The sequence below is a fragment of the Mytilus californianus genome, unplaced genomic scaffold (genome assembly GCF_021869535.1).
Source record: "Mytilus californianus isolate M0D057914Y unplaced genomic scaffold, xbMytCali1.0.p SCAF_5, whole genome shotgun sequence".
In the NCBI taxonomy this organism is placed as follows: Eukaryota; Metazoa; Mollusca; class Bivalvia; order Mytilida; family Mytilidae; genus Mytilus; species Mytilus californianus.
Genome location: NW_026262701.1, coordinates 71,708,073 through 71,721,854, shown reverse-complemented (window position 1 = coordinate 71,721,854; position 13,782 = coordinate 71,708,073). Strand labels below are relative to the sequence as shown.

Here is a 13,782-nt window from a genome sequence, read left to right as displayed (position 1 = left end):
GTCTTTCTGATCGTCTTTGCTTGTTGACGTTTCTATCAATCTCTTCTAAATTTTAAGATATAAGGCAAACACACAAAAAATGGTAAAAATCATCATCTAAGGGCAATGACCCTAATAAGAAGTCAACTGGTGATTTCGATCATCATACTCATTTGTAGATCTTGTCTTGCTGATCATTTTTGCAACTTAAAGTTTCTCTCTTTCTATTATAGTTTTCAAGATAATAGCCAAAAATGAAAAAAAAAATGGTAAAATTTGTCATTTAAGGGCAATAACTTCTATAAGAAGTCGCCTGACAGTTTTGACATATATAGACAATTGGTAGAGTTCAACATTCTCAACATTTTAGCCTTTGTCAGATTTCCTCTATTTATAACGGTTTTCAAAAACAATAGACAAAACTTGCATTTTACAACTATGTTCTATTTTTAGCCATGTCGGCCATCTTGGTTGACAGGCTGGGTCATCAGACACATTTTTTAAACTAGATACCTCAATGATGATTGTGGCCAAGTTTGATTAAATTTGGCCCAGTAGTTTCAAAGAAGATTTTTGTAAAAGTTAAGAGACGACGACGATCTACATAAACTACGTAACTTGGTTTCCCTCTATTTCGTATCAATCTGTTGATCATCCTCAACTTTTAAAAATATGTATACAGAACCCGTACATTCAGCGATATAATATGAGATGTTGTATGAATGACCAATCGTCAAAGACAAAACTACAGGCCATTTTACAACCTTCAGCCATTAGTAAAATCCGTACTATCATCACCACCGGATGTAGGTACCCTTGACCTGGTTCTCCGTTCATTGTCTAAGGAAAAACTAAATTACTGTACATATACCAACATATATGTACCCAGGTAGCTATACGCTGGTCTTTGTACAGTAATGTTGTTTTTCTTAGACAATGAACAGAGAACCAGGCCAAGGGTACCTATATCTGGTGGTGATGATACACAGTGAAAATGTTAGCTATAATACAAGGCCTCGTGATGACAAAGTGTTAGCTATAATACAAAGCCCCATGATGACAAAATGTTAGCTATAATGCAAAGCCCCATGATAACAAAATATTAGCTATAATACAAAGCCCCATGAAAAAATCTGAAGTTATTCAAACGATAAAATCAACGCCCTAAGTCCATTTTGTTGTGTAACAATTTGTCTAGATCGAGACTTTTTTTTTTGCATAGTTGCTTACTGTGTAAATATCTCTAATAACAATAGAGTAGTAGGGGTTTAGATTAGTTTTTCGAGGTTGGTAGGATAGGATAATTAATGTCATAAAATCACAATGCAAAAATGGTGACAAAACCCAAAATGTTGAACAGGAAAGATTATTCAGTCAGTAAGGTTCATGTGGACCCTTTGGCTAAAATGGGTGCGTTTTCACCTAAAAATTTACTCTGAGTACAAACAAACCTGTGCATCTGGAAAAGTTTTAAGGTATAGCATGCCCTTGATAAATAAAATTCAAATACATTGTATGTTTTAGAAAATTTAAAACTTAACTGGATTTTGCAGTGCACTTTTTTCGTCCCTGCAGAAGATGATAAAATTAACCAACAGTTGAGTTTCACTTGATATGGTCCACCCAGGTACACAGTTTAAATCACCAATTATTGTCAGGTATCTATTGTCCATCTATTGTTCATGTAAATCATACAGTTCACTTCCATTATTACCTGTGGGGAAGTTCTCAAACATCTGTCACAATTTAGTTTATTTTGGCACCTTCTGGAGGAATGAAAAAAACAAGGGCACTGCAAAATCCTGTTAAGTTTTTAATTTTCTAAAACATAAAATATATTTAAATTCTATTTATCTAGGGCATGCTATGCCTTAAAACTTTTACAGATACACAGGTTTGTCTGTACTCATAGTAAATTTTGACGTGAAAATGCAGCCATTTTAGCCAAAGGGTCCACATGAACCATAAGCAAGAGGCGTCGCCTACTGCACTCGACGCCATTTCCCCTTCAAGTCTACAGTCTTAATTATATAAAAGGACAACCGTCCGAAATAAAAATCTACCTACCTTAAATAATGCATGTTTAAAAAAGTTACTTCTATTTTTTGTAAACATGATATCAAATAGATAAATAGTGCAGTTTTGTTTAAACCTGACAATATGCCAATTTATTTACCTTGAGCTTGTCTAGTCAGATATCTTTTGTTAAACAAATATTACAACACAAAGGTAACTTACTATCGGGTGTATTAAACAAAAAGGTTCCTTTGGGAGTTTTCCACGATATTTAACAAAATTTAATCAAAGACACTATATGATCGAATGAAGCTTCAGCAATTTTTAATACAATTATTCGTAAGCGGCAGAACATATTTTTCAGAGTCGAGCAGAAGGAGTAGTTGGAATTGCATGTATTTTATTATGTTTTTTCCTTACTAGTACCTGCTATTACCCATAACTGATCATCATATACCCGACTAAACAGGAAGACGCAGAAAAAAATTGTGTGAAGTTATTCAGTCAACCCAGTCAAGTTGATAAATGATACATGTAAGAAATTGAATAAATATTTTGGAGGTAAGTGAATATAACTTAATTTTGACTGTTTTCAATCATTTATTTGCTGTCGTAATTTTGATAGTAACGTCTTGATTTTTATTGTTATCGTATTACATGGTAAATCTAGTATATAAAAAATTAATATTACCACGAGTATTTAAAAACAGAATTGAAATATTAAATATATGTGCACAAATTTTCATTTTTACAGCAGATTTAAGTACATTTTTGAAAAAAAGAATGATATTTTCCTGAAATTGAATTAATATTATTAGTATTGTACAACGTTGGTTCGATAACACGGACCTATCTTGTTTCGAGAAACTTAATTATGACAGGGAGTATATTTTCACTGAGACCATCCATATACAAAGCACATGTGACTGTCCGCAAATATCGTCTCGTTTTGTTTTGTTTTTTTTTTTCGTTTTCAAAAGTAAGATGTCAAGATTACGGCTGATTGAGAGCGTGCAATGCATATTGTACATATACATTTGTATACACCAGTCTTTTATTTTTAATGATTTTATTTTAATCTCTAAATGACTTGGGCTTCATGTGTGGTTTTGGTTACGGTCTCATTTAAATGTACCAACATTCACTATTATTTAAATGTAAATGTACAAAAGGATAGCCTGAAAAAAATATTTGTTATTCGATTTAATTTTAATTTTTACAAATCTAATTATATATGATGAACCAAAATCAGAAATAGTGTTTGTGTGGTAGGGTTAATAGCGGGTGGATTCCTTAAGTTGTTAACAGTTGTATTTCATTAAGATTATATATAAAACGAGATTTAAAACAACTGCACCACAAAGTAGTTATTTATTTAGGTCATCATGTTTCGCCAAACTTTTCTGCATGCATCTTTGTAAAGTACGGGGTTTTATTTGAACAAATGGCAAAACTTGCGATAATTTTGATAATGTACAAACTAAATGATACATAGCAAATTTGAACATAAAACCATACTTCAATGGTTGTTATAGAGATGCTGGATTTATTGTCTATAATTGAGAAAAACTGAAAAACTCGCATCATCCTTTAGTTAAATGCGTGCATGAAGTGTTTAATACGTGTATTACTTTCCTTTGCGTAAAGAATATCTGTTTAATTGATTGCCAAAGCTTCAATCCAAATGTCAGAATATTTATTCTAAAAAAAGTTTAGCTCTCAACTTTAAGTCTGAAGCTATACAAATAGCGGGTATGTTGTCTCAGGTTAATTTGTTTAGCTATTTTGCTACACAATAAAGGTGTGGTGTTGTGTGGTGTAGTGTAAATTTACAATTATACCGAATACGTGCGTTGTTAACTAGAATACTCTTAAATATCATTACATTATCTAAAAAGTAGAACCGACTAACGGATTCATTTTTGAAAAGCCCCGTTTACAGAAAATAAATTATGAAACTCTATACGGTGTTCCTTGTCGTCTCTTGTTATTAACAATTTGAACCTGCAACATCACAGTAACCAAGATGGTGTTGACCCTTAAAACGATTCTCCCAAGTTAAAATTCTTCCTGCACTTTATTCAAAATGTATTCCTTTGCGTGCTGGACTACTATAAGTACAATTTTTTTTTTTTCATGAGTAATACAACATTGATGTAGAAAAAATATTCAAAATCAAATCATTGTCATAATTTCGACATAAAGCCTTGTCCACAACACGCATTTTAAAATGTATAGATCATCTTTATTCTTTCAGTCAGGTACCACGTCCTTTATCTTTGATAAATAGAAACAAGTAATGAGAATATTATTCATGCAGTCAATCCGAAAACAGATGTTTTAAAATTCCGAAAAAGTAACTACAACTTTAAGACTATTTTCACTTAAATCTGCCCCCTCCCCTCCCTGGGTTACTGGGGAATATAAATATGGTCACTTTGGTCTTCTTCCGACCGGCAGTAAAACCCTCGCAGATGTGGGGCGTCTGTTTGGCTGTGCGGGATGTAAAAGTACACAGCCACGACCGGTCAGAATTGGGCAGAATGGGGACGTTGAATCCGAGTGCCAAGCTCACTGCACGTTACGACTTTTGAATGGTCTGTAGGTGGCCTGTTGCAAGGCAAAATTTCTGTCCATATCCAATATACCCTTTTTTCAAGTGCCAGGCAGTCCAATTATCCCCGAACTTCATCCCGGACGGATAGTATTACAGGACCAATCTATTGTATTCATTGTTAATTTGTTCTCGTCCTGAACATGCTTGAAATATTTGCCCCTGGACTTTAAGCAACCAATAATCAATCAATCACTTAAGTCTTTGAGCAGTAGTTTATAGTAATAATGTAAAAATATCATTAAGTTACGAGATTCCGGTGTACATGTTAGTCTGTTTTCCTCCGTATATGTAAATGCTTGATAATTACATGATAATTAACACACGAAAAATGTAGCTTCTTCAAATCTTGAACATTATAAATAAATATTGAATACATTACACTATCATGGTTAGCCATCAACAGCTGCTCAAATTGCCTGGACAAGTAAAAATTCGAAGTTAAAAAATACAGAATCCATGCTTCGGCAAATTCTCTTTTTAACAAATATGGCATTATATTAATAATCCCTGACGATAATGACAAATTTGCATATTTTTAGTAATTTCCTCTATAAATATAGACATTAAAAAAATAATGGCCCATTAGAGTAAGAATCAGTTGTTGACGCATTTTATGATGAACCATTCAGATTAGACCTGATTATTAAAGGAAAACTTTCAGATCCACAATAATATAAATTGGAGATCACTTTAATATTGTTGTTTTTCGTAAACCTTGAACAAAAGTGAAATAAATGAAAATAGGTAAATATATATATATGTATAAATACATTATAACCTGATAATTATTTATGAACTTTCTCAGGGTTCAGCAGTACTTAATTCAAGGAAAGGTTTTCTGTGGGTGAAAACATACCAGAGCCCAGGTAAAGCACAAGGGCCTTTCCAGTTTTTTCACTGCATAGAGAGCATTTAATGTTTCTAAATAACAATCCTTAGCTGCTCTGCCATAAGATGGCACAGCAGCTGATTCTAGGGAAGTTTTTTCGGCAGAAAAGAGAAAGCTAATTTTACATCATTTTTTGTTGTTGTCTTTTTCAAACAAGTAATATATGATTGAAAAATGATATAAAAAAACTTATGTCTAACCCTGCACAATGCCAATTTTGAGCTTTTGCTTCTTATCTGAAAATGCAAGATGATTGATCTGTGTCCACACTTGTATTAATTAAAATATAATCAGAACCAAGAATACTTTTCAAGAAACTAAAAGGGTGCGATTTCTGTAATGTACAGAAATATTGTCAATAAATAGGAAACGTCCTAAAAAAAGATTGAAAACGTGTACTGTCAACTATGCAGTTCTTAATTGCCTTTTATCAATTTTCTGTGATAAATTTACATCAAAATGTTATGTATGAAAATTGTCAGAAAAACGAAAAATACAGTTTAATTTTCAGACACACCAACAAAAAAATAACTGTCGAAAAATGGACCCCCAAAACAACCTGAAATTAGACTTACAGATACCATATTTATGCTCAAAATGAACGACTTTTTAAGAACCAAGAAAAAAAAAAATAGCACAATCAAATTCACAATTTACAAGTGTTGCTGGGAAGATATTTTAAATAAATTTTAAACATAATTTTGTTGAAAAAATAAACTTGTTGCAGAAGGTTCCCTAAAAATTATTTGTTTGCCTCAGATTTAAACTCATTTTCCCTCATATGTAAAATTATTTAATTGAATTTTAATTGCCTGTGGCAAAAATGAATGATTTTAACCTGAAAACATTGAAAATTTATATTAGATCCAAAGATTTTTCAAGTTTTCTCCCCTCCCAAAAAAGTCAAATGTCCTCCAGAAATCTATCTATTTGTATATAAAGAGGATATTCTTTTACTTGTTCCTTTGTTGATGACCTCTCTTGTCTCCAACCAGTCATGATTCCTTGCTGACGCTCGGAGAGGCTCCGGCTCTATGTCTACTAGCTGTTGCCTTACTGGAACCATAATGTTCTGGATAGCAACATTTCAGTTTATTTCCACTACAATAAATGCCAAAGTTTCTGTGTTGCTGTCATATGTTTAAATGAAGCAATCTAGCATCAATATTAAAAAAAAAACTGGTGTGATACAAAATAAGAAATAAGTAAACCTTCTAGGTTCACTTTTAGATTCTTTCTAGACGCTGTAGTAGATAATGACAATATGTATGTAGAATGTGTCATGCAATAATTTTATGTTATTTAGGTCTCAGGTTAATTTATAGCGTAGGTTTACCCGGTTTAAATTAGAATTTAAATAATTCAGATATTTGTCAAAATATAGGAAAGTTAGATGTAAAATTCAATAACTTGAAATTATTTGCCAAAATTGGATTTTTGATATTTTTTCAATATTTATTGGTCTTTTCACTGAAACTTATTGCGTGAACCCTCAGGGTTCACGCATATAAATTAGTTAGAAATATGGTCTATGGGGGAATATTCGGAAGCTAAATTATTGTCCATTCGGAACATTTATTCTTCTTATCTGTATCGGCTTCCTGCAATTAAGAGCACCTCCATACGGGGTATTTAAGATATTTAAAACGTCGCAATAAAGAACTTTTCATAAATTGCTATGTCACTAATGGTTACAAGAGCGCAATTATTTGTTTACATTTTACCGGCAAGTTTTTTACCCCAAGATGGTACTCAGAATAGAATCCTATACGGCTTCTGATTGGATGATACAGGATTGGAATTACATTTAATCGAAAGCTTATCCAATTAGGTTTAAAAATTGCAGAAAATCATATTCACATTTTACGAAGTATAGAAAATATCTTCCATTTCTGCACGTCGGAGCCATTAAAAATATGTCTTTTTCATTAAGCGAAAAAAATAGACGATCTTTTTCAACTGCATTTTAAGTCAATTTGAGCCGCATGACCCTATATATTTTTTTGGTTGTAATGCAACACTGGCATTCTAGTAACAGGAACTGCTACCCGTTTTTCCCTAGCTTGTGTAGTCTTCGAGAAAAAAAATACGGAACACCAGTGGTACCCTATGGAAAATGCATTACGAATAATTGCGCTCTTGTAACCTATAGAAAAATGACATTTTTTTTTAATAAGGCTTTGAAAATATCAAAAATAGTCATTTTGCTCGGAAAAAATGTGAAACAGTAAGAAATGGGGTCAAATGGACTTTTCATCAACGTGAATTCAAGCTATAGTCTGTTTCCTATTTGTATTTATTTCTATATCTAAATTAAGGTGGGCTCGAATGTCGACAAAGTTTGAAGAGAATAGAACGTTTTTGTGATATCTACTGTTTTTATTGGGAAAAGCATGTATTTATCTTAAATTTGAAGATAAATTTTGGTTTTTAATCATAATGCCCGTGACTCAGTTGCTATTCTAGCAAAAAGCTTATTTGGTGAAAATTGGCCAAAAGGGTCCCTAAGCAAACACCAACGATTTAGTTAAATTGCAAAGTAGAAAAAAATAATCTTGGCATTGAATATTGTAGTCCAAGAATAGTTTCTCTTGCCAAAGTAGTAATATTATCATATTTTCAAAATTTGGAAAAACTATAGTTTGTTTCAAAAACGTGTTTTTTCAAGAAATGGTTTCATTTAAAGCCATTCTTCAAAATTCGATGTAGCTTTTCCGTATCAGAACGGTTTTGTTGACAATATGATCAGTGCTGGATGACCTTTGAAAAAAAAGGCAAGTAAATAAACATTATCTTCATGTCTTTTTGAACAGTACCGTATTTGGTGAAAAAATCAGTTCCAATTTTTGGCCTGATCGGCGGGAAAAAACTAATTCTCCAAATTCAGATAGTGATCAGATAATGTTTTGAAGATGTGATATTATCTACATAGACGCTATTGCTTCTTTTGGCCAGGGCGCTTAATTTTCGGAAATTTTTTTCATTACCGTATAGAAAAATGACATTTTTTTTAATAAGGCTTTGAAAAAATATCAAAAATAGTCATTTTGCTCGGAAAAAGTGTGAAACAGTAAGAAATGGGGTCAAATGGACTTTTCATCAACGTGAATTCAAGCTATAGTCTGTTTCCTATTTGTATTTATTTCTATATCTAAATCTAGGGTGGGCTCGAATGTCGACAAAGTTTGAAGAGAATAGAACGTTTTTGTAATATCTACTGTTTTTATTGGGAAAAGCATGTATTTATCTTAAATTTGAAGATAAATTTTGGTTTTTAATCATAATGACCGTGACTCAGTTGCTATTCTAGCAAAAAGCTAATTTGGTGAAAATTGGCCCAAAGGGTCCCTAAGCAAGCACCAACGATTTAGTTAAATTGCAAAGTAGAAAAAATAATCTTGGTATTGAATATTGTAGTCCAAGAATAGTTTCTCTTGACAAAGTAGTAATATTATCATATTTTCAAAATTTGGAAAAACTATAGTCTGTTTCAAAAACGTGTTTTTTCAAGAAATGGTTTCATTTAAAGCCATTCTTCAAAATTCGATGTAGCTTTTCCGTATCAGAACGGTTTTGTTGACAATATGATCAGTGCTGGATGACCTTTGAAAAATTAGGCAAGTAAATAAACATTATCTTCATGTCTTTTTGAACAGTACCGTATTTGGTGAAAAAATCAGTTCCAATTTTTGACCTCATCAGCGGGCAAAAACTAATTCTCCAAATTCAGATAGTGATCAGATAATGTTTTGAAGATGTGATATTATCTACATAGACGCTTGCGCTTCTTTTGGCCCGGGCGCTTAATTTTCGGTATTTTTTTTCATTACCGTATAGAAAAATGACATTTTTTTTTAATAAGGCTTTGAAAAATATCAAAAATAGTCATTTTGCTCGGAAAAAATGTGAAACAGTAAGAAATGGGGTCAAATGGACTTTTCATCAACGTGAATTCAAGCTATAGTCTGTTTCCTATTTGTATTTATTTCTATATCTAAATTAAGGTGGGCTCGAATGTCGACAAAGTTTGAAGAGAATAGAACGTTTTTGTGATATCTACTGTTTTTATTGGGAAAAGCATGTATTTATCTTAAATTTGAAGATAAATTTTGGTTTTTAATCATAATGACCGTGACTCAGTTGCTATTCTAGCAAAAAGCTTATTTGGTGGAAATTGGCCAAAAGGGTCCCTAAGCAAACACCAACGATTTAGTTAAATTGCAAAGTAGAAAAAAATAATCTTGGCATTGAATATTGTAGTCCAAGAATAGTTTCTCTTGCCAAAGTAGTAATATTATCATATTTTCAAAATTTGGAAAAACTATAGTTTGTTTCAAAAACGTGTTTTTTCAAGAAATGGTTTCATTTAAAGCCATTCTTCAAAATTCGATGTAGCTTTTCCGTATCAGAACGGTTTTGTTGACAATATGATCAGTGCTGGATGACCTTTGAAAAAAAAGGCAAGTAAATAAACATTATCTTCATGTCTTTTTGAACAGTACCGTATTTGGTGAAAAAATCAGTTCCAATTTTTGGCCTGATCGGCGGGAAAAAACTAATTCTCCAAATTCAGATAGTGATCAGATAATGTTTTGAAGATGTGATATTATCTACATAGACGCTATTGCTTCTTTTGGCCAGGGCGCTTAATTTTCGGAAATTTTTTTCATTACCGTATAGAAAAATGACATTTTTTTTAATAAGGCTTTGAAAAAATATCAAAAATAGTCATTTTGCTCGGAAAAAGTGTGAAACAGTAAGAAATGGGGTCAAATGGACTTTTCATCAACGTGAATTCAAGCTATAGTCTGTTTCCTATTTGTATTTATTTCTATATCTAAATCTAGGGTGGGCTCGAATGTCGACAAAGTTTGAAGAGAATAGAACGTTTTTGTAATATCTACTGTTTTTATTGGGAAAAGCATGTATTTATCTTAAATTTGAAGATAAATTTTGGTTTTTAATCATAATGACCGTGACTCAGTTGCTATTCTAGCAAAAAGCTAATTTGGTGAAAATTGGCCCAAAGGGTCCCTAAGCAAGCACCAACGATTTAGTTAAATTGCAAAGTAGAAAAAATAATCTTGGTATTGAATATTGTAGTCCAAGAATAGTTTCTCTTGACAAAGTAGTAATATTATCATATTTTCAAAATTTGGAAAAACTATAGTCTGTTTCAAAAACGTGTTTTTTCAAGAAATGGTTTCATTTAAAGCCATTCTTCAAAATTCGATGTAGCTTTTCCGTATCAGAACGGTTTTGTTGACAATATGATCAGTGCTGGATGACCTTTGAAAAATTAGGCAAGTAAATAAACATTATCTTCATGTCTTTTTGAACAGTACCGTATTTGGTGAAAAAATCAGTTCCAATTTTTGACCTCATCAGCGGGCAAAAACTAATTCTCCAAATTCAGATAGTGATCAGATAATGTTTTGAAGATGTGATATTATCTACATAGACGCTTGCGCTTCTTTTGGCCCGGGCGCTTAATTTTCGGTATTTTTTTTCATTACCGTATAGAAAAATGACATTTTTTTTTAATAAGGCTTTGAAAAATATCAAAAATAGTCATTTTGCTCGGAAAAAATGTGAAACAGTAAGAAATGGGGTCAAATGGACTTTTCATCAACGTGAATTCAAGCTATAGTCTGTTTCCTATTTGTATTTATTTCTATATCTAAATTAAGGTGGGCTCGAATGTCGACAAAGTTTGAAGAGAATAGAACGTTTTTGTGATATCTACTGTTTTTATTGGGAAAAGCATGTATTTATCTTAAATTTGAAGATAAATTTTGGTTTTTAATCATAATGACCGTGACTCAGTTGCTATTCTAGCAAAAAGCTTATTTGGTGGAAATTGGCCAAAAGGGTCCCTAAGCAAACACCAACGATTTAGTTAAATTGCAAAGTAGAAAAAATAATCTTGGTATTGAATATTGTAGTCCAAGAATAGTTTCTCTTGACAAAGTAGTAATATTATCATATTTTCAAAATTTGGAAAAACTATAGTTTGTTTCAAAAACGTGTTTTTTCAAGAAATGGTTTCATTTAAAGCCATTCTTCAAAATTCGATGTAGCTTTTCCGTATCAGAACGGTTTTGTTGACAATATGATCAGTGCTGGATGACCTTTGAAAAAAAAGGCAAGTAAATAAACATTATCTTCATGTCTTTTTGAACAGTACCGTATTTGGTGAAAAAATCAGTTCCAATTTTTGGCCTGATCGGCGGGCAAAAACTAATTCTCCAAATTCAGATAGTGATCAGATAATGTTTTGAAGATGTGATATTATCTACATAGACGCTATTGCTTCTTTTGGCCAGGGCGCTTAATTTTCGGAAATTTTTTTCATTACCGTATAGAAAAATGACATTTTTTTTAGTAAGGCTTTGAAAAAATATCAAAAATAGTCATTTTGCTCGGAAAAAGTGTGAAACAGTAAGAAATGGGGTCAAATGGACTTTTCATCAACGTGAATTCAAGCTATAGTCTGTTTCCTATTTGTATTTATTTCTATATCTAAATCTAGGGTGGGCTCGAATGTCGACAAAGTTTGAAGAGAATAGAACGTTTTTGTAATATCTACTGTTTTTATTGGGAAAAGCATGTATTTATCTTAAATTTGAAGATAAATTTTGGTTTTTAATCATAATGACCGTGACTCAGTTGCTATTCTAGCAAAAAGCTAATTTGGTGAAAATTGGCCCAAAGGGTCCCTAAGCAAGCACCAACGATTTAGTTAAATTGCAAAGTAGAAAAAATAATCTTGGTATTGAATATTGTAGTCCAAGAATAGTTTCTCTTGACAAAGTAGTAATATTATCATATTTTCAAAATTTGGAAAAACTATAGTCTGTTTCAAAAACTGTGTTTTTTCAAGAAATGGTTTCATTTAAAGCCATTCTTCAAAATTCGATGTAGCTTTTCCGTATCAGAACGGTTTTGTTGACAATATGATCAGTGCTGGATGACCTTTGAAAAATTAGGCAAGTAAATAAACATTATCTTCATGTCTTTTTGAACAGTACCGTATTTGGTGAAAAAATCAGTTCCAATTTTTGACCTCATCAGCGGGCAAAAACTAATTCTCCAAATTCAGATAGTGATCAGATAATGTTTTGAAGATGTGATATTATCTACATAGACGCTTGCGCTTCTTTTGGCCCGGGCGCTTAATTTTCGGTATTTTTTTTCATTACCGTATAGAAAAATGACATTTTTTTTTAATAAGGCTTTGAAAAATATCAAAAATAGTCATTTTGCTCGGAAAAAATTATAAACAGTAAGAAATGGGGTCAAATGGACTTTTCATCAACGTGAATTCAAGCTATAGTCTGTTTCCTATTTGTATTTATTTCTATATCTAAATTAAGGTGGGTTCGAATGTCGACAAAGTTTGAAGAGAATAGAACGTTTTTGTGATATCTACTGTTTTTATTGGGAAAAGCATGTATTTATCTTAAATTTGAAGATAAATTTTGGTTTTTAATCATAATGACCGTGACTCAGTTGCTATTCTAGCAAAAAGCTTATTTGGTGGAAATTGGCCAAAAGGGTCCCTAAGCAAACACCAACGATTTAGTTAAATTGCAAAGTAGAAAAAAATAATCTTGGCATTGAATATTGTAGTCCAAGAATAGTTTCTCTTGCCAAAGTAGTAATATTATCATATTTTCAAAATTTGGAAAAACTATAGTTTGTTTCAAAAACGTGTTTTTTCAAGAAATGGTTTCATTTAAAGCCATTCTTCAAAATTCGATGTAGCTTTTCCGTATCAGAACGGTTTTGTTGACAATATGATCAGTGCTGGATGACCTTTGAAAAAAAAGGCAAGTAAATAAACATTATCTTCATGTCTTTTTGAACAGTACCGTATTTGGTGAAAAAATCAGTTCCAATTTTTGGCCTGATCGGCGGGCAAAAACTAATTCTCCAAATTCAGATAGTGATCAGATAATGTTTTGAAGATGTGATATTATCTACATAGACGCTATTGCTTCTTTTGGCCAGGGCGCTTAATTTTCGGAAATTTTTTTCATTACCGTATAGAAAAATGACATTTTTTTTAGTAAGGCTTTGAAAAAATATCAAAAATAGTCATTTTGCTCGGAAAAAGTGTGAAACAGTAAGAAATGGGGTCAAATGGACTTTTCATCAACGTGAATTCAAGCTATAGTCTGTTTCCTATTTGTATTTATTTCTATATCTAAATCTAGGGTGGGCTCGAATGTCGACAAAGTTTGAAGAGAATAGAACGTTTTTGTAATATCTACTGTTT

General features: G+C 31.9%; 2 protein-coding genes across 4 annotated transcripts in view; one reads left to right on the top strand and one right to left on the bottom strand.

The window, feature by feature from the left end:
• LOC127703004 (uncharacterized) overlaps positions 1–2,176 on the bottom strand; it is a 49,157-nt gene extending 46,981 nt beyond the window's left edge. Inside the window, exon 1 of one of the 2 annotated variants that reach the window (XM_052207379.1) lies at positions 2,156–2,176. The gene's annotated coding sequence lies outside the window, so the exon portion shown is untranslated. Of the gene's footprint in view, positions 1–2,046; positions 2,109–2,155 lie in introns of those variants that run through there. The other variant, XM_052207378.1, reaches the window with a different exon arrangement.
• A 275-nt stretch (positions 2,177–2,451) lies between these two features.
• LOC127703000 (uncharacterized) overlaps positions 2,452–13,782 on the top strand; it is a 113,164-nt gene continuing 101,833 nt past the window's right edge. For both annotated transcript variants that reach the window (XM_052207372.1, XM_052207371.1), the window contains exon 1: positions 2,452–2,556. The gene's annotated coding sequence lies outside the window, so the exon portion shown is untranslated. The remainder of the gene's footprint in view (positions 2,557–13,782) is intronic.